Below are 21,342 nucleotides of genomic sequence, written 5' to 3' on the forward strand. Positions count from 1 at the left end.
TGGTTAGCACTGCTGCCTCATGGTGCTGAGGTCCCGGGCAGCACGCTGGGACAGTTGTTAGCACTGCTACCTCACGTTGCTGAGGACCAGGTCAGCACGGTGGGACAGGTTAGCACTGCTGCCTCACAGTGCTGAGGACCAGGGCAGCACGGTGGGTCAGTGGTTAGCACTGCTGCCTCATGGTGCTGAGGGCCAGGCCAGCACGGTGTGACAGTGGTTAGCACAGCTGCCTTACAGTGCTGAGGACCAGGGCAGCACGGTGGGACAGTGGTTAGCACTGCTGCCTCATGGTGCTGAGGACCAAGGCAGCACGGTTGGACAGTGATTAGCACTGCTGCCTGACGGTGCTGAGGACCAGGGCACCACGGTGGGACAGTGGTTAGCACTGCTGCCGCATGGTGCTGAGGACCAAGGCAGCACGGTGGGACAGTGATTAGCACTGCTGCCTCACGGTGCTGAGAACGCCGGCAGCACGGTGGGAAAGTGGTTAGCACTGCTACCTCATGGTGCTGAGGTCCCGGGCAGCACGGTGGGAAAGTGGTTAGCAGTGCTACCTCACGTTGCTGAGGAACAGGGCAGCACGGTGGGACAGTTGTTAGCACTGCTGCCTCATGGAACTGAGGACCAGGGCAGCACGGTGGGACAGTGGTTAGCACTGCTACCTCACGTTGCTGAGGAACAGGTCAGCAACGGTGGGTCAGTGGTTAGCACTGCTGCCTCATGGTGCTGAGGACCCGGCAGCACGGTGGGTCAGTGGTTAGCACTGCTGCCTCATGGTGCTCAGGACCAGGGCAGCACGGTGGGACAGTGGTTAGTACTGCTGCCTCATGGTGCTGAGGACAAGGGCAGCACGGTGGGACAGTGGTTAGCACTGCTGCCTCATGGAACTGAGGACCAGGGCAGCACGGTGGGACAGTGGTTAGCACTGCTGCCTCACGGTGCTAAGGACCCGGGCAGCACGGTGGGTCAGTGGTTAGCATTGCTGCATCACGGTGCTCAGGACCAGGGCAGCACGGTGGATCAGTTGTTAGCACTGCTGCCTCATGGTGCTGAGGTCCCGGGCAGCACGCTGGGACAGTTGTTAGCACTGCTACCTCACGTTGCTGAGGACCAGGTCATCACGGTGGGACAGGTTAGCACTGCTGCCTCACAGTGCTGAGGACCAGGTAGCACGGTTGACAGTAGTTAGCACTGCTACCTCACGTTGCTGAGGACCAGGGCAGCACGGTGGGACAGTGGTTAGCACCACTGCCTCACGGTGCTGAGGTCCCGAGCAGCACGATGGGACAGTGGTTAGCACTGCTGCCTCATGGTGCTGAGGGCCAGGGCAGCACGGTGGGACAGTGGTTAGCACTGCTACCTCACATTGCTGAGGACTAGGTCAGCAACGGTGGGTCAGTGGTTAGCACTGCTGCCTCATGGTGCTGAGGTCCTGGGCAGCACGCTGGGACAGTGGTTAGCACTGCGGCCTCAATGTGCTGAGGACCAGGGCAGCACGGTGGGACAGGTTAGCACTGCTGCCTCACAGTGCTAAGGACCAGGTAGCACGGTTGACAGTAGTTAGCACTGCTGCCTCACGGTGCTGAGGACTAGGTGAGCAACGGTGGGACAGTGGTTAGCACTGCTACCTCACGTTGCTGAGGACTAGGTCAGCAACGGTGGGTCAGTGGTTAGCACTGCTGCCTCATGGTGCTGAGGTCCCGGGCAGCACGCTGGGACAGTTGTTAGCACTGCTACCTCACGTTGCTGAGGACCAGGTCAGCAACGGTGGGTCAGTGGTTAGCACTGCTGCCTCATGGTGCTGAGGTCCTGGGCAGCACGCTGGGACAGTGGTTAGCACTGCGGCCTCAATGTGCTGAGGACCAGGGCAGCACGGTGGGACAGGTTAGCACTGCTGCCTCACAGTGCTGAGGACCAGGTAGCACGGTTGACAGTAGTTAGCACTGCTGCCTCACGGTGCTGAGGACTAGGTGAGCAAAGGTGGGACAGTGGTTAGCACTGCTGCCTCATGGTGCTGAGGTCCCGGGCAGCACGGTGGGACAGGTTAGCACTGCTGCCTCACAGTGCTGAGGACCAGATAGCACGCTGGGACAGTTGTTAGCACTGCTACCTCACGTTGCTGAGGACCAGGTCAGCACGGTGGGACAGGTTAGCACTGCTGCCTCACAGTGCTGAGGACCAGATAGCACGGTGGGACAGTGGTTAGCACCGCTGCCTCACGGTGCTGAGGTCCCGAGCAGCACGATGGGACAGTGGTTAGCACTGCTGCCTCATGGTGCTGAGGGCCAGGCCAGCACGGTGTGACAGTGGTTAGCACTGCTGCCTTACAGTGCTGAGTACCAGGGCAGCACGGTGGGACAGTGGTTAGCACTGCTGCCTCATGGTGCTGAGGACCAAGGCAGCACGGTGGGACAGTGATTAGCACTGCTGCCTGACGGTGCTGAGGACCAGGGCACCACGGTGGGACAGTGGTTAGCACTGCTGCCGCATGGTGCTGAGGACCAAGGCAGCACGGTGGGACAGTGATTAGCACTGCTGCCTCACGGTGCTGAGAACGCCGGCAGCACGGTGGGAAAGTGGTTAGCACTGCTACCTCACGGTGCTGAGGTCCCGGGCAGCACGGTGGGAAAGTGGTTAGCAGTGCTACCTCACGGTGCTCAGGACCAGGGCAGCACGGTGGGACAGTTGTTAGCACTGCTGCCTCATGGTGCTGAGGACCAGGGCAGCACGGTGGGTCAGTTGTTAGCACTGCTGCCTCATGGTGCTGAGGTCCCGGGCAGCACGGTGGGACAGTGGTTAGCACTGCTACCTCACGGTGCTGAGGACGGTGAGCAACGGTGGGTCTGTGGTTAGCACTGCTGCCTCATGGTGCTGTGGTCCCGGGCAGCATGGTTGGACAGTTTAGCACTGCTGCCTCATGGTGCTGAGCACCAGGGCAGCAACGTGGGCCAGTGGTTAGCACTGCTGCCTCAATGTGCTGAGGACCAGGGCAGAACGGTGGGGCAGTGGCTAGCACCGCTGCCTCATGGTGCTGAGCACCAGGGCAGCACGGTGGGTCAGTGGTTAGCACTGCTACCTCACGTTGCTGAGGACGCGGGCAGCACGGTGGGACAGTGGCTAGCATTGCTGCCTAATGGTCCGGAGGACCAGTGCAGCACGGCGGAACAGTGGTTAGCACTGCTGTCTCGCGGTGCTGAGGACCCGTGCAGCACGGTGGGACAGTGGCTAGCATTGCTGCCTCACGGTGCTGAGGACCAGGGCTGCACGGTGGGTCAGTGGTTAGCACTGCTGCCTCACGGTGCTGAGGACCAGGGCAGCACGGTGGGACACTGGTTAGCACTGCTGCCTCACGGTGCTGAGGACCAGGGCAGCACGGTGGGACAGTGTTTAGCACCGCTGCCTCACGGTGCTGAGGCAGGGCAGCACGGTGGGTCAGTTGTTAGCACTGCTGCCTCACGGTGCTGAGGTCCCGAGCAGCATGATGGGACAGTGGTTAGCACTGCTGCCTCATGGTGCTGAGCGCCAGGGCAGCACGGTGGGACAGTGGTTAGCACTGCTGCCTTACAGTGCTGAGGACCAGGGCAGCATTGTGGGTCAGTGGTTAGCACTGCTGACTGAAGGTGCTGAGGACCAGGGCAGCACGGTGGGACACTGGTTAGCACTGCTGCCTCATGGTGCTGAGGTCCCGTGCAGCACGGTGGGACAGTGGTTAGCACTGCAACCTCAAGGTGCTGAGGACCAGGGCAGCACGGTGGGGCAGTGGTTAGCACTGCTGCCTCACGGTGCAGAGGACGTGGGCAGCACGGTGGAACAGTGGTTAGCACTGCTGCGTCATGGTGCGGAGGGCCAGGGCAGCGCGGTGGGACAGTGGTTTGCACTGCTGCCTCATGGTGCTGAGGACCAAGGCAGCACGGTGGGACAGTGAAAGCACTGCTGCCTGACGGTGCTGAGGACCAGGGCACCACGGTGGGACAGTGGTTAGCACTGCTGCCTGACGGTGCTGAGGACCAGGGCACCACGGTGGGACAGTGGTTAGCACTGCTGCCGCATGGTGCTGAGGACCAAGGCAGCACGGTGGGACAGTGATTAGCACTGCTGCCTGACGGTGCTGAGGACCAGGGCAGCACGGTGGGTCAGTGGTTAGCACTGCTGCCTCACGGTGCTGAGAACGCGGGCAGCACGGTGGGAAAGTGGTTAGCACTGCTGCCACATGGTGTTGTGGTCCCGGGCAGCACGGTGGGACAGTTTAGCACTGCTGCCTCATGGTGCTGAGCACCAGGGCAGCACGATGCGACAGTGGTTAGCACTGCTACCTCATGGTGCTGAGGTCCCGGGCAGCACGGTTGGCCAGTGGTTAGCACTGCTGCCTCAATGTGCTGAGGACCAGGGCAGAACGGTGGGACAGTGGCTAGTACCGCTGCCTCAGAGTGCTGAGGACCTGGGCAGCACGGTGGGACAGTGGTTAGCACTGCTGCCTCAAGGTGCTGAGGACCTGGGCAGCACGGTGGGACAGTGGTTAGCACTTCTGCCTCACGGTGCTGAGAACGCGGGCAGCACGGTGGAACAGTGGTTAGCACTGCTGCCTCATGGTGCGGAGGGCCAGGGCAGCACGGTGGGACAGTGGTTAGCACTGCTACCTCACGTTGCTGAGGAGCAGGTCAGCAACGGTGGGTCAGTGGTTAGCACTGCTGCCTCATGGTGCTGTGGTCCCGGGCAGCATGGTTGGACAGTTTAGCACTGCTGCCTCATGGTGCTGAGCACCAGGGCAGCACGATGGGACAGTGGTTAGCACTGCTGCCTCATGGTGCTGAGGTCCCGGGCAGCAACGTGGGCCAGTGGTTAGCACTGCTGCCTCAATGTGCTGAGGACCAGGGCAGAACGGTGGGACAGTGGCTAGCACCGCTGCCTCACGTTGCTGTGGACGCGGGCAGCACGGTGGGACAGTGTCTAGCATTGCTGCCTAATGGTCCGGAGGACCAGGGCATCACGGCGGGACAGTGGTTAGCACTGCTGTCTCGCGGTGCTGAGGACCCGTGCAGCACGGTGGGACAGTGGCTAGCATTGCTGCCTCACGGTGCTGAGGACCAGGGCAGCACGGTGGGACACTGGTTAGCACTGCTGCCTCACGGTGCTGAGGACCAGGGCAGCACGGTGGGACAGTGGTTAGCACCGCTGCCTCACGGTGCTGAGGCAGGGCAGCACGGTGGGTCAGTTGTTAGCACTGCTGCCTCACGGTGCTGAGGTCCCGAGCAGCATGATGGGACAGTGGTTAGCACTGCTGCCTCATGGTGCTGAGCGCCAGGGCAGCAGGGTGGGACAGTGGTTAGCACTGCTGCCTTACAGTGCTGAGGACCAGGGCAGCATTGTGGGTCAGTGGTTAGCACTGCTGACTGAAGGTGCTGAGGACCAGGGCAGCACGGTGGGACACTGGTTAGCACTGCTGCCTCATGGTGCTGAGGTCCCGTGCAGCACGGTGGGACAGTGGTTAGCACTGCAGCCTCAAGGTGCTGAGGACCAGGGCAGCACTGTGGGGCAGTGGTTAGCACTGCTGCCTCACGGTGCTGAGGACGTGGGCAGCACGGTGGAACAGTGGTTAGCACTGCTGCGTCATGGTGCGGAGGGCCAGGGCAGCGCGGTGGGACAGTGGTTTGCACTGCTGCCTCACAGTGCTGAGGACGCGGGCAGCACGGTGGGTCAGTGGTTAGCACTGCTGCCTGACGGTGCTGAGGACCAGGGCACCACGGTGGGACAGTGGTTAGCACTGCTGCCGCATGGTGCTGAGGACCAAGGCAGCACGGTGGGACAGTGATTAGCACTGCTGCCTGACGGTGCTGAGGACGCGGGCAGCACGGTGGGTCAGTGGTTAGCACTGCTGCCTGACGGTGCTGAGGACCAGGGCACCACGGTGGGACAGTGGTTAGCACTGCTGCCGCAAGGTGCTGAGGACCAAGGCAGCACGGTGGGACAGTGATTAGCACTGCAGCCTCACGGTGCTCAGGACCAGGGCAGCACGGTGGGAAAGTGGTTAGCACTGCTGCCTCATGGTGTTGTGGTCCCGGGCAGCACGGTGGGACAGTTTAGCACTGCTGCCTCATGGTGCTGAGCACCAGGGCAGCACAATGCGACAGTGGTTAGCACTGCTACCTCATGGTGCTGAGGTCCCGGGCAGCACGGTGGGCCAGTGGTTAGCACTGCTGCCTTAATGTGCTGAGGACCAGGGCAGAACGGTGGGACAGTGGCTAGTACCGCTGCCTCAGGGTGCTGAGGACCTGGGCAGCACGGTGGGACAGTGGTTAGCACTGCTGCCTCAAGGTGCTGAGGACCAGGGCAGCACGGTGGGACAGTGGTTAGCACTGCTGCCTCACGGTGCTGAGAACGCGGGCAGCACGGTGGAACAGTGGTTAGCACTGCTGCCTCATGGTGCGGAGGGCCAGGGCAGCGCGGTGGGACAGTGGTTTAGATTGCTGCCTCGCGGTGCTGAGGACGCGGGCAGCGCGGTGGAACAGTGGTGAGCACTGCTGCCTCACGGTGCTGAGGACCAGGGCAGCGCGGTGGGACAGTGGTTTGCACTGCTGTCTCGCGGTGCTGAGGACCCGTGCAGCGCGGTGGGACAGTGGTTAGCACTGCTGCCTCACGGTGCTGAGGACCAGGGCAGCACGGTGTGTCAGTGGTTAGCACTGCTGCCTCACGGTGCTGAGGACCAGGGCAGCATGGTGGGACAGTGGCTTGCATTGCTGCCTAATGGTCCTGAGGACCAGGGCTGCACGGTGGGACAGTGGTTAGCACTGCTGCCTCACGTTGCTGAGGACCAGGGCATCACGGTGGGTCAGTGGTTAGCACTGCTGCCTCAAGGTGCTGAGGAACAGGGCAGCACGGTGGGACACTGGTTAGCACTGCTGCCTCACGGTGATGAGGACCAGGGCAGCACGGTGGGACACTGGTTAGCACTGCTGCCTCACGGTGCTGAGGACCAGGGTAGCACGGTGGGACAGCGGTTAGCACCGCTGCCTCACGGTGCTGAGGACCAGGGCAGCACGGTGGGACAGTGGTTAGCACTGCTGCCTCACGGTGATGAGGACCAGGGCAGCACGGTGGGACAGTGGTTAGCACTGCTGCCTCAGGGTAATGAGGACCAGGGCAGCGCGGTGGGACAGTGGTTAGCACTGTTGTCTCACGGTGCTGAGGACCAGGGCAGCACGTTGGGACAGTGGTTAGCACTGCTGCCTGACGGTGCTGAGGACCAGGGCAGCACGGTGGGTCAGTGGTTAGCATTGCTGCCTCACGGTGCTGAGGACCCGGGCAGCACGGTGGGACAGTGGTTAGCACTGCTGCCTGACGGTGCTGAGGACCAGGGCAGCACGGTGGGTCAGTGGTTAGCATTGCTGCCTCATGGTGCTGAGGACCAGGGCAGCACGGTGGGACAGTAATTAGCACTGCTGCCTCACGGTGCTGAGGATCAGGGCAGCACTGTGGGACAGTGGTTAGCACTGCTGCCTGACGGTGCTGAGGATCAGGGCAGCACTGTGGGACAGTGGTTAGCACTGCTACCTCACGGTGCTGAGGTCCCGGGCAGCACGGTGGGTCAGTTGTTAGCACTGCTGCCTCATGGTGCTGAGGTCCCGGGCAGCGCGGTGGGACAGTGGTTAGCTCTGCTACCTCACGGTGCTGAAGACCAGGGCAGCACGGTGGGTCAGTTGTTAGCACTGCTGCCTCATGGTGCTGAGGTCCCGGGAAGCACGGTGGGACAGTGGTTAGCACTGCTACCTCACGTTGCTCAGGACCAGGGCAGCACGGTGGGTCAGTGGTTAGCACTGCTACCTCATGTTGCTGAGGATCAGGGCAGCACGGTGGGACAGTGGTTAGCACTGATGCCTCAATGTGCTGAGGACCAGGGCAGCACGGTGGGTCAGTTGTTAGCACTGCTGCCTCACGGTGCTGAGGACCAGGGCAGCACGGTGGGACAGTGGTTAGCACTGCTGCCTCACGGTGCTGAGGACCAGGGCAGCACGGTGTGTCAGTGGTTAGCACTGCTGCCTCATGGTGCTGAGGACCAGGGCAGCACGGTGGGATAGTGGTTAGCACCGCTGCGTCACGGTGCTGAGCACCAGGGCAGCACGGTGGGTCAGTGGTTAGCACTGCTGCCTCAAGGTGCTGAGGACCTGGGCAGCACGGTGGGACAGTTTAGCACTGCTGCCTCATGGTGCTGAGCACCATGGCAGCACGATGCGACAGTGGTTAGCCCTGCTGCCTCATGGTGCTGAGGTCCCGGGCAGCACGGTGGGCCAGTGGTTAGCACTGCTGCCTCAATGTGCTGAGGACCAGGGCAGAACGGTGGGACAGTGGTTAGCACTGCTGCCTCACGGTGCTGAGAACGCGGGCAGCACGGTGGAACAGTGGTTAGCGCTGCTGCCTCACGGTGCTGAGGACCAGGGCAGCGCGGTGGGACAGTGGTTTGCACTGCTGCCTAATGGTGCTGAGGACCAGGGCAGCACGGTGGGTCAGTGGTTAGCACTGCTGCCTCATGGTGCTGAGGACCAGGGCAGCACGGTGGGTCAGTGGTTAGCACTGCTGCCTCATGGTGCTGAGGACCAGGGCAGCACGGTGGGACAGTGGTTAGCACCGCAGCCTCACGGTGCTGAGCACCAGGGCAGCACGGTGGGTCAGTGGTTAGCACTGCTACCTCACGGTGCTGAGGACCTGGGCAACACGTTGGGACAGTGGTTAGCACTGCTGCCTCAAGGTGCTGAGGACCTGGGCAGCACGGTGGGACAGTTTAGCACTGCTGCCTCATGGTGCTGAGCACCATGGCAGCACGATGCGACAGTGGTTAGCACTGCTGCCTCATGGTGCTGAGGTCCCGGGCAGCACGGTGGGCCAGTGGTTAGCACTGCTGCCTCAATGTGCTGAGGACCAGGGCAGAACGGTGGGACAGTGGCTAGCACCGCTGCCTCACGGTGCTGAGAACGCGGGCAGCACGGTGGGACAGTGGTTAGTGCTGCTGCCTCACGGTGCTGAGGACCAGGGCAGCGCGGTGGGACAGTGGTTTGCACTGCTGTCTCGAGGTGCTGAGGACCCGTGCAGCACGGTGGGACAGTGGCTAGCACTGCTGCCTCACGGTGCTGAGGACGCGGGCAGCACGGTGGAACAGTGGTTAGCACTGCTGCCTCAATGTGCTGAGGACCAGGGCAGAACGGTGGGACAGTGGCTAGTACCGCTGCCTCAGGGTGCTGAGGACCTGGGCAGCACGGTGGGACAGTGGTTAGCACTGCTGCCTCAAGGTGCTGAGGACCAGGGCAGCACGGTGGGACAGTGGTTAGCACTGCTGCCTCACGGTGCTGAGAACGCGGGCAGCACGGTGGAACAGTGGTTAGCACTGCTGCCTCATGGTGCGGAGGGCCAGGGCAGCGCGGTGGGACAGTGGTTTACATTGCTGCCTCGCGGTGCTGAGGACGCGGGCAGCGCGGTGGAACAGTGGTGAGCACTGCTGCCTCACGGTGCTGAGGACCAGGGCAGCGCGGTGGGACAGTGGTTTGCACTGCTGTCTCGCGGTGCTGAGGACCCGTGCAGCGCGGTGGGACAGTGGTTAGCACTGCTGCCTCACGGTGCTGAGGACCAGGGCAGCACGGTGTGTCAATGGTTAGCACTGCTGCCTCACGGTGCTGAGGACCAGGGCAGCACGGTGGGACAGTGGCTTGCATTGCTGCCTAATGGTCCTGAGGACCAGGGCTGCACGGTGGGACAGTGGTTAGCACTGCTGCCTCACGTTGCTGAGGACCAGGGCAGCACGGTGGGTCAGTGGTTAGCACTGCTGCCTCAAGGTGCTGAGGAACAGGGCAGCACGGTGGGACACTGGTTAGCACTGCTGCCTCACGGTGATGAGGACCAGGGCAGCACGGTGGGACAGTGGTTAGCACCGCTGCCTCACGGTGCTGAGGACCAGGGCAGCACGATGGGACAGTGGTTAGCACTGCTGCCTCACGGTGATGAGGACCAGGGCAGCACGGTGGGACAGTGGTTAGCACTGCTGCCTCAGGGTAATGAGGACCAGGGCAGCGCGGTGGGACAGTGGTTAGCACTGTTGTCTCACGGTGCTGAGGACCAGGGCAGCACGTTGGGACAGTGGTTAGCACTGCTGCCTGACGGTGCTGAGGACCAGGGCAGCACGGTGGGTCAGTGGTTAGCATTGCTGCCTCATGGTGCTGAGGACCAGGGCAGCACGGTGGGTCAGTGGTTAGCACTGCTGCCTGACGGTGCTGAGGACCAGGGCAGCACGGTGGGTCAGTGGTTAGCATTGCTGCCTCATGGTGCTGAGGACCAGGGCAGCACGGTGGGACAGTAATTAGCACTGCTGCCTCACGGTGCTGAGGACCAGGGCAACACGGTGGGACAGTGGTTAGCACTGCTGCCTCACGGTGCTGAGGTCCCGGGAAGCATGGTGGGACTGTGGTTAGCACTGCTGCCTCACGGTGCTGAGGATCAGGGCAGCACGGTGGGACAGTGGTTAGCACTGCTACCTCACGGTGCTGAGGTCCCGGGCAGCACGGTGGATCAGTTGTTAGCACTGCTGCCTCATGGTGCTGAGGTCCCGGGCAGCACGGTGGGACAGTGGTCAGCTCTGCTACCTCACGGTGCTGAAGACCAGGGCAGCACGGTGGGTCAGTTGTTAGCACTGCTGCCTCATGGTGCTGAGGTCCCGGGAAGCACGGTGGGACAGTGGTTAGCACTGCTACCTCACGTTGCTCAGGACCAGGGCAGCACGGTGGGTCAGTGGTTAGCACTGCTACCTCATGTTGCTGAGGATCAGGGCAGCACGGTGGGACAGTGGTTAGCACTGATGCCTCAATGTGCTGAGGACCAGGGCAGCACGGTGGGTCAGTTGTTAGCACTGCTGCCTCACGGTGCTGAGGACCAGGGCAGCACGGTGGGACAGTGGTTAGCACTGCTGCCTCACGGTGCTGAGGACCAGGGCAGCACGGTGGGTCAGTGGTTAGCACTGCTGCCTCATGGTGCTGAGGACCAGGGCAGCACGGTGGGATAGTGGTTAGCACCGCTGCCTCACGGTGCTGAGCACCAGGGCAGCACGGTGGGTCAATGGTTAGCACTGCTGCCTCAAGGTGCTGAGGACCTGGGCAGCACGGTGGGACAGTTTAGCACTGCTGCCTCATGGTGCTGAGCACCATGGCAGCACGATGCGACAGTGGTTAGCACTGCTGCCTCATGGTGCTGAGGTCCCGGGCAGCACGGTGGGCCAGTGGTTAGCACTGCTGCCTCAATGTGCTGAGGACCAGGGCAGAACGGTGGGACAGTGGTTAGCACTGCTGCCTCACGGTGCTGAGAACGCGGGCAGCACGGTGGAACAGTGGTTAGTACTGCTGCCTCATGGTGCGGAGGGCCAGGGCAGCGCGGTGGGACAGTGGTTTGCACTGCTGCCTCGCGGTGCTGAGGACGTGGGCAGCGCGGTGGAACAGTGGTTAGCGCTGCTGCCTCATGGTGCTGAGCACCATGGCAGCACGATGCGACAGTGGTTAGCACTGCTGCCTCATGGTGCTGAGGTCCCGGGCAGCACGGTGGGCCAGTGGTTAGCACTGCTGCCTCAATGTGCTGAGGACCAGGGCAGAACGGTGGGACAGTGGCTAGCACCGCTGCCTCACGGTGCTGAGAACGCGGGCAGCACGGTGGGACAGTGGTTAGCACTGCTGCCTCAAGGTGCTGAGGACCAGGGCAGCACGGTGGGACAGTGGTTAGCACTGCTGCCTCACGGTGCTGAGAACGCGGGCAGCACGGTGGAACAGTGGTTAGTACTGCTGCCTCATGGTGCGGAGGGCCAGGGTAGCGCGGTGGGACAGTGGTTTGCACTGCTGCCTCGCGGTGCTGAGGACGTGGGCAGCGCGGTGGAACAGTGGTTAGTGCTGCTGCCTCACGGTGCTGAGGACCAGGGCTGCGCGGTGGGACAGTGGTTTGCACTGCTGTCTCGAGGTGCTGAGGACCCGTGCAGCACGGTGGGACAGTGGCTAGCACTGCTGCCTCACGGTGCTGAGGACCAGGGCAGAACGGTGGGACAGTGGCTAGTACCGCTGCCTCAGGGTGCTGAGGACCTGGGCAGCACGGTGGGACAGTGGTTAGCACTGCTGCCTCAAGGTGCTGAGGACCAGGGCAGCACGGTGGGACAGTGGTTAGCACTGCTGCCTCACGGTGCTGAGAACGCGGGCAGCACGGTGGAACAGTGGTTAGCACTGCTGCCTCATGGTGCGGAGGGCCAGGGCAGCGCGGTGGGACAGTGGTTTACATTGCTGCCTCGCGGTGCTGAGGACGCGGGCAGCGCGGTGGAACAGTGGTGAGCACTGCTGCCTCACGGTGCTGAGGACCAGGGCAGCGCGGTGGGACAGTGGTTTGCACTGCTGTCTCGCGGTGCTGAGGACCCGTGCAGCGCGGTGGGACAGTGGTTAGCACTGCTGCCTCACGGTGCTGAGGACCAGGGCAGCACGGTGTGTCAGTGGTTAGCACTGCTGCCTCACGGTGCTGAGGACCAGGGCAGCACTGTGGGACAGTGGCTTGCATTGCTGCCTAATGGTCCTGAGGACCAGGGCTGCACGGTGGGACAGTGGTTAGCACTGCTGCCTCACGTTGCTGAGGACCAGGGCAGCACGGTGGGTCAGTGGTTAGCACTGCTGCCTCAAGGTGCTGAGGAACAGGGCAGCACGGTGGGACACTGGTTAGCCCTGCTGCCTCACGGTGATGAGGACCAGGGCAGCACGGTGGGACACTGGTTAGCACTGCTGCCTCACGGTGCTGAGGACCAGGGTAGCACGGTGGGACAGTGGTTAGCACCGCTGCCTCACGGTGCTGAGGACCAGGGCAGCACGGTGGGACAGTGGTTAGCACTGCTGCCTCACGGTGATGAGGACCAGGGCAGCACGGTGGGACAGTGGTTAGCACTGCTGCCTCAGGGTGCTGAGGTCCCGGGAAGCACGGTCGGACTGTGGTTAGCACTGGTGCCTCACGGTGCTGAGGATCAGGGCAGCACGGTGGGACAGTGGTTAGCACTGCTACCTCACGGTGCTGAGGTCCCGGGCAGCACGGTGGGTCAGTTGTTAGCACTGCTGCCTCATGGTGCTGAGGTCCCGGGCAGCACAGTGGGACAGTGGTTAGCTCTGCTACCTCACGGTGCTGAAGACCAGGGCAGCACGGTGGGTCAGTTGTTAGCACTGCTGCCTCATGGTGCTGAGGTCCCGGGAAGCACGGTGGGACAGTGGTTAGCACTGCTACCTCACGTTGCTCAGGACCAGGGCAGCACGGTGGGTCAGTGGTTAGCACTGCTACCTCATGTTGCTGAGGATAAGGGCAGCACGGTGGGACAGTGGTTAGCACTGATGCCTCAATGTGCTGAGGACCAGGGCAGCACGGTGGGTCAGTTGTTAGCACTGCTGCCTCACGGTGCTGAGGACCAGGGCAGCACGGTGGGACAGTGGTTAGCACTGCTGCCTCACGGTGCTGAGGACCAGGGCAGCACGGTGGGTCAGTGGTTAGCACTGCTGCCTCATGGTGCTGAGGACCAGGGCAGCACGGTGGGATAGTGGTTAGCACCGCTGCCTCACGGTGCTGAGCACCAGGGCAGCACGGTGGGTCAGTGGTTAGCACTGCTGCCTCAAGGTGCTGAGGACCTGGGCAGCACGGTGGGACAGTTTAGCACTGCTGCCTCATGGTGCTGAGCACCATGGCAGCACGATGCGACAGTGGTTAGCACTGCTGCCTCATGGTGCTGAGGTCCCGGGCAGCACGGTGGGCCAGTGGTTAGCACTGCTGCCTCAATGTGCTGAGGACCAGGGCAGAACGGTGGGACAGTGGTTAGCACTGCTGCCTCACGGTGCTGAGAACGCGGGCAGCACGGTGGAACAGTGGTTAGTACTGCTGCCTCATGGTGCGGAGGGCCAGGGCAGCGCGGTGGGACAGTGGTTAGCACTGCTGCCTCGCGGTGCTGAGGACGTGGGCAGCGCGGTGGAACAGTGGTTAGCGCTGCTGCCTCACGGTGCTGAGGACCAGGGCAGCGCGGTGGGACAGTGGTTTGCACTGCTGCCTAATGGTGCTGAGGACCAGGGCAGCACGGTGGGTCAGTGGTTAGCACTGCTGCCTCATGGTGCTGAGGACCAGGGCAGCACGGTGGGTCAGTGGTTAGCACTGCTGCCTCATGGTGCTGAGGACCAGGGCAGCACGGTGGGACAGTGGTTAGCACCGCTGCCTCACGGTGCTGAGCACCAGGGCAGCACGGTGGGTCAGTGGTTAGCACTGCTACCTCACGGTGCTGAGGACCTGGGCAACACGTTGGGACAGTGGTTAGCACTGCTGCCTCAAGGTGCTGAGGACCTGGGCAGCACGGTGGGACAGTTTAGCACTGCTGCCTCATGGTGCTGAGCACCATGGCAGCACGATGCGACAGTGGTTAGCACTGCTGCCTCATGGTGCTGAGGTCCCGGGCAGCACGGTGGGCCAGTGGTTAGCACTGCTGCCTCAATGTGCTGAGGACCAGGGCAGAACGGTGGGACAGTGGCTAGCACCGCTGCCTCACGGTGCTGAGAACGCGGGCAGCACGGTGGGACAGTGGTTAGCACTGCTGCCTCAAGGTGCTGAGGACCAGGGCAGCACGGTGGGACAGTGGTTAGCACTGCTGCCTCACGGTGCTGAGAACGCGGGCAGCACGGTGGAACAGTGGTTAGTACTGCTGCCTCATGGTGCGGAGGGCCAGGGCAGCGCGGTGGGACAGTGGTTTGCACTGCTGCCTCGCGGTGCTGAGGACGTGGGCAGCGCGGTGGAACAGTGGTTAGTGCTGCTGCCTCACGGTGCTGAGGACCAGGGCAGCGCGGTGGGACAGTGGTTTGCACTGCTGTCTCGAGGTGCTGAGGACCCGTGCAGCACGGTGGGACAGTGGCTAGCACTGCTGCCTCACGGTGCTGAGGACGCGGGCAGCACGGTGGAACAGTGGTTAGCATTGCTGCCTAATGGTCCTGAGGACCAGGGCTGCACGGTGGGACAGTGGTTAGCACTGCTGCCTCACGGTGCTGAGGACCAGGGCAGCACGGTGGGTCAGTGGTTAGCACTGCTGCCTCAAGGTGCTGAGGAACAGGGCAGCACGGCGGGACAGTGGTTAGCACTGCTGCCACACGGTGCTGAGGACCAGGGCAGCACGGTGGGACAGTGGTTAGCACCGCTGCCTCACGGTGCTGAGGACCAGGGCAGCACGGTGGGACAGTGGTTAGCACTGCTGCCTCACGGTGCTGAGGACCAGGGCAGCACGGTGGGACAGTGGTTAGCACCGCTGCCTCACGGTGCTGAGGACCAGGGCAGCACGGTGGGACAGTGGTTAGCACCGCTGCCTCACGGTGCTGAGGACCAGGGCAGCACCGTGGGACAGTGGTTAGCACTGCTGCCTCACGGTGCTGAGGTCCCGGGAAGCACGGTGGGACAGTGGTTAGCACTGCTGCCTCACGGTGCTGAGGACCAAGGCAGCATGGTGGGTCAGTTGGTAGCACTGCTGCCTCATGGTGCTGAGGTCCCGGGCAGCACGGTGGGTCAGTGGTTAGCATTGCTGCCTCATGGTGCTGAGGACCAGGGCAGCACGGTGGGACAGTAATTAGCACTGCTGCCTCACGGTGCTGAGGACCAGGGCAACACGGTGGGACAGTGGTTAGCACTGCTGCGTCACGGTGCAGAGGACCCGGGCAGCACGGTGGGACAGTGGTTAGCACTGCTGCCTCAATGCGCTGAGGACCAGGGCAGCGCGGTGGGACAGTGGTTAGCACTGCTGCCTCAATGTGCTGAGGACCAGGGCAGCACGGTGGGTCAGTGGTTAGCACTGCTGCCTCATGGTGCTGAGGACTAGGGCAGCATGGTGGCACAGTGGTTAGCACTGCTACCTCACGGTGCTGAGGACCAGGGCAGCACGGTGGGTCAGTTGTTAGCACTGCTGCCTCATGGTGCTGAGGTCCCGGGAAGCACGGTGGGAGAGTGGTTAGCACTGCTACCTCACGTTGCTCAGGACCAGGGCAGCACGGTGGGTCAGTGGTTAGCACTGCTACCTCACGGTGCTGAGGATCAGGGCAGCACAGTGGGACAGTGGTTAGCACTGATGCCTCAATGTGCTGAGGACCAGGGCAACACGGTGGGTCAGTTGTTAGCACTGCTGCCTCACGGTGCTGAGGACCAGGTCAGCACGGTGGGACAGTAGGTTACACTGCTGCCTCACGGTGCTGAGGACCAGGGCAGCACGGTGGGTCAGTGGTTAGCACTGCTGCCTCACGGTGCTGAGGACCAGGGCAGCACGGTGGGTCAGTGGTTAGCACTGCTGCCTCATGGTGCTGAGGACCAGGGCAGCACGGTGGGACAGTGGTTAGCACCGCTGCCTCACGGTGCTGAGCACCAGGGCAGCACGGTGGGTCAGTGGTTAGCGCTGCTGCCTCACGGTGCTGAGGACCAGGGCAGCGCGGTGGGACAGTGGTTTGCACTGCTGTCTCGAGGTGCTGAGGACCCGTGCAGCACGGTGGGACAGTGGCTAGCACTGCTGCCTCACGGTGCTGAGGACGCGGGCAGCACGGTGGAACAGTGGTTAGCATTGCTGCCTAATGGTCCTGAGGACCAGGGCTGCACGGTGGGACAGTGGTTAGCACTGCTGCCTCACGGTGCTGAGGACCAGTGCAGCACGGTGGGTCAGTGGTTAGCACTGCTGCCTCAAGGTGCTGAGGAACAGGGCAGCACGGCGGGACAGTGGTTAGCACTGCTGCCACACGGTGCTGAGGACCAGGGCAGCACGGTGGGACAGTGGTTAGCACCGCTGCCTCACGGTGCTGAGGACCAGGGCAGCACGGTTGGACAGTGGTTAGCACTGCTGCCTCACGGTGCTGAGGACCAGGGCAGCACGGTGGGACAGTGGTTAGCACCGCTGCCTCACGGTGCTGAGGACCAGGGCAGCACGGTGGGACAGTGGTTAGCACCGCTGCCTCACGGTGCTGAGGACAAGGGCAGCACCGTGGGACAGTGGTTAGCACTGCTGCCTCACGGTGCTGAGGTCCCGGGAAGCACGGTGGGACAGTGGTTGGCACTGCTGCCTCACGGTGCTGAGGACCAAGGCAGCATGGTGGGTCAGTTGGTAGCACTGCTGCCTCACGGTGCTGAGGTCCCGGGCAGCACGGTGGGACAGTGGTTAGCACCGCTGCCTCATGGTGCTGAGTACCAGGGCAGCACGGTGGGTCAGTGGTTAGCATTGCTGCCTCATGGTGCTGAGGACCAGGGCAGCACGGTGGGACAGTGGTTAGCACTGCTGCCTCACGGCGCTGAGGACCAGGGCTGCACGGTGGGACAGTGGTTAGCACTGCTGCCTCACGGTGCTGAGGACACGGGCAGCACGGTGGGACAGTGGTTAGCACTGCTGCCTCACGGTGCTGAGGACACGGGCAGCACGGTGGGTCAGTGGTTAGCACTGCTGCCTCAATGTGCTGAGGACCAGGGCAGCACGGTGGGACAGTGGTTAGCACTGCTGCCTCACGGTGCTGAGGACCAAGGCAGCACGGTGGGACAGTTGTTAGCACTGCTGCCTCAATGTGTTGAAGACCAGGGCAGCACGGTGGGTCAGTGGTTAGCACTGCTGCCTCATGGTGCTGAGGACTAGGGCAGCATGGTGGCACAGTGGTTAGCACTGCTACCTCACGGTGCTGAGGACCAGGGCAGCACGGTGGGTCAGTTGTTAGCACTGCTGCCTCATGGTGCTGAGGTCCCGGGAAGCACGGTGGGAGAGTGGTTAGCACTGCTACCTCACGTTGCTCAGGACCAGGGCAGCACGGTGGGTCAGTGGTTAGCACTGCTGCCTCACGGTGCTGAGGATCAGGGCAGCACAGTGGGACAGTGGTTAGCACTGATGCCTCAATGTGCTGAGGACCAGGGCAACACGGTGGGTCAGTTGTTAGCACTGCTGCCTCACGGTGCTGAGGACCAGGGCAACACGGTGGGTCAGTTGTTAGCACTGCTGCCTCACGGTGCTGAGGACCAGGGCAGCACGGTGGGTCAGTTGTTAGCACTGCTGCCTCACGGTGCTGAGGACTAGGGCAGCACGGTGGGTCAGTGGTTAGCACTGCTGCCTCACGGTGCTGAGGACCAGGGCAGCACGGTGGGTCAGTGGTTAGCACTGCTGCCTCATGGTGCTGAGGACCAGGGCAGCACGGTGGGACAGTGGTTAGCACCGCTGCCTCACGGTGCTGAGCACCAGGGCAGCACGGTGGGTCAGTGGTTAGCACTGCTACCTCACGGTGCTGAGGACCTGGGCAACACGTTGGGAAAATGGTTAGCACTGCTGCCTCAATGTGCTGAGGACCAGGGCAGCATGGTGGGTCAGTTGTTAGCACTGCTGCCTCACGGTGCTGAGGTCCAGGGCAGCACGGTGGGTCAGTGGTTAGCACTGCTGCCTCATGGTGCTGAGGGCCAGGGCAGCACGGTGGGACAGTGGTTAGCACTGCTGCCTCATGGTGCTGAGGGCCAGGGCAGCACGGTGGGACAGTGGTTAGCACTGCTGCCTCATGGTGCTGAGGACCAGGGCAGCACGGTGGGTCAGTGGTTAGCACTGCTGCCTCAAGGTGCTGAGGACCTGGGCAGCACGGTGGGACAGTGATTAGCACTGCTGCCTCACGGTGCTGAGGACCAGGGCAGCACGGTGGGTCAGTGGTTAGCACTGCTGCCTCATGGTGCTGAGGACCAGGGCAGCACGGTGGGTCAGTGGTTAGCACTGCTGCCTCATGGTGCTGAGGGCCAGGGCAGCACGGTGGGACAGTGATTAGCACTGCTGCCTCACAGTGCTGAGTACCAGGGCAGCACGGTGGGACACTGGTTAGCCCTGCTGCCTCACGGTGCTGAGGACCAGGGCAGCACGGTGGGACAGAGGTTAGCACTTGTCTCACGGTGCTGAGGACCAGGGCAGCACGGTGGGACAGTGATTAGCACTGCTGCCTCACAGTGCTGAGTACCAGGGCAGCACGGTGGGACACTGTTTAGCCCTGTTGTCTCACGGTGCTGAGGACCAGGGCAGCACGGTGGGACAGTGGTTAGCCCTGTTGTCTCACGGTGCTGAGGACCAGGGCAGCACGGTGGGACCGTGGTTAGCACTGCTGCCTCATGGTGCTGAGAACCTGGGCAGCACGGTGGGAAAGTGATTAGCACTGCTGCCTCACGGTGCTGAGGACCAGGGCAGCACGGTGGGACAGTGGTTAGCACTGCTGCCTCACGGTGCTGAGGACCAGGGCAGCACGGTGGGACCGTGGTTAGCACTGCTGCCTCATGGTGCTGAGAACCAAGGCAGCACGGTGGGAAAGTGATTAGCACTGTTGCCTCACGGTGCTGAGGATCCGGGCAGTCCGGTGGGACACTGGTTAGCACTGCTGCCTCGCGGTGCTGAGGACCCGGGCAGCACGGTGGGACAGTGGTTAGCACTGCTGCCTCATGGTGCTGAGGACCCGGGCAGCACGGTGGGACAGTGTTTAGCACTGCTACCTGACGAAATTCGATCCCGACTCTGGGTCACTGCCCATGTGGAGTTTGCACATTATTCCCGTGTTAGTTTAGGATTCGCCCCCACAGCCCCAAGATGTGCAGGGTAGGTGGACTGGCTTTATCCTTTTATTAAACAGTAGGAAATATATACAATGCCAAACGGTATAAAGACTAATTATGTGTTGGAGGAACAGGATACCCTCCCCTCAGTACCAACGTACGGGGAAGGGGGGGGGGGTAGGATACTCTGATTGTTAAAACAGTTCACAACACATTTTTGCAAAAAGAAAATGGCACAAGCAGTAAACTTTGCGCGGGAGAGACCAGACACCATCGCCTCTGTACCAACAGAATCAGGAAAGGGTAATGTTGGGAGAGAGGGGAAAGGAGGGTGGTGGGGAAGGAGGGAGGCAGGGTGGAGGGGGGGCAAAAGGATACTGCCTAAAACATCTGCGGAGGCAGAACAATGGTCCCTTAATTGGAAAAAATGAATTGTGTACTCTAAGTTTATTTTTCAATATAATAATTAACAGATCACTGCACACTCTCAGTCTTATTATGAAGGGGAACATTTTCTTCCTATCTGCACTGTCCAACCTCCCTTATGAGTGTGAACATTTCTATTGTAAGTGTATTTCATGTCGATTCTCCTAGTTTCATTTTATATGAAATTTTCTTTTATCGTCTTTGGTCCATGGATCGTTAATGGAGGCATACATTTATTGTCGTGGAGAGGAAGTAAGGAACTCAAATTTTCAAAATATTACACTGTGTTATGCTGTTTTGTATTTTGGGCCGAAGGAATTAGACTTTGAGCAATCATGAGACTGGAGAGAAAATGCTGGAAGTTTTCGGAGAGGTTCGTTTAGCTCAGTTGGCTGGTGGCCAATGGATTGGCAAGCGACGGTGTTCTGTACGACCACCGACAGTAATTGGGTCATGTCAGATGGGAATTTTCAGAGAGACCGCAAAGAAGTCACTGGACTCTCAAGGTGGAAACAGCTCTCTCTATTGCACTGATCTGCTCCCTACTGTCTGAAGGCTGAGGCTTCTGCACCCTAAATGGAAAAGGTGCCTCTTCCACATGAATGCCACCTCTCTGCTATTTCTGTAAGTCTACTGTGAAAGACAGTAGAATCTGAAAGAAAGAATGACATATACCTGAAAGACTAGACTGAATAAGGGCCAGACTGAAAGACTTACACCCGAAACAAAGACTCGTATCCATTCACCTTCATCATTCTTTTACACCCATATTCCAGTCTCTGTTTCTTTGTTGTTATTTGTGTCCAGAGTGAAAATGGCAGTGGCATGGTGTTCAGGAGATGTTGTAGAGTTTATTCATTTGCATGTTTTAATAGTTAATTATATTTACTGTTGATAATAAAACATCAATTGTGTTAACATTTATAAAACTGGTGACCTGTACTTATTCGGCAGCAAAATATCTTTGGTATTTTTGAAGAAAATTTAATTTATTCCATATTGAAATGCCAGAGCAGGTGAGGCTAATATAAACTAACACATGGGCCCCATAATACAGACAGACACTCCCCGACCCCTAGTGCCAGTTTTGAGAGAGTGCTGCAATGTTGAAGGAAGGAGTAAATAATCGCATGTTGATCTCCATAATTTAGACCAAAACTCCCAACGGTGCCAGTACTGACGAAACACTAGACCTTTGGAGACAAATGTCTACATGGTAGGATTTTAACTCCATAATCAAGATGGACCTTCCACCCCGTGCCGGTACTGAGTGAGCACTGCACTATCAGAGGTAGATGTGTATACTCTGTTCGCCGTGGTGCCGATACTGAG

The sequence above is a fragment of the Scyliorhinus torazame genome, chromosome 23, assembly GCF_047496885.1.
Source record: "Scyliorhinus torazame isolate Kashiwa2021f chromosome 23, sScyTor2.1, whole genome shotgun sequence".
Classification (NCBI taxonomy): Eukaryota; Metazoa; Chordata; class Chondrichthyes; order Carcharhiniformes; family Scyliorhinidae; genus Scyliorhinus; species Scyliorhinus torazame.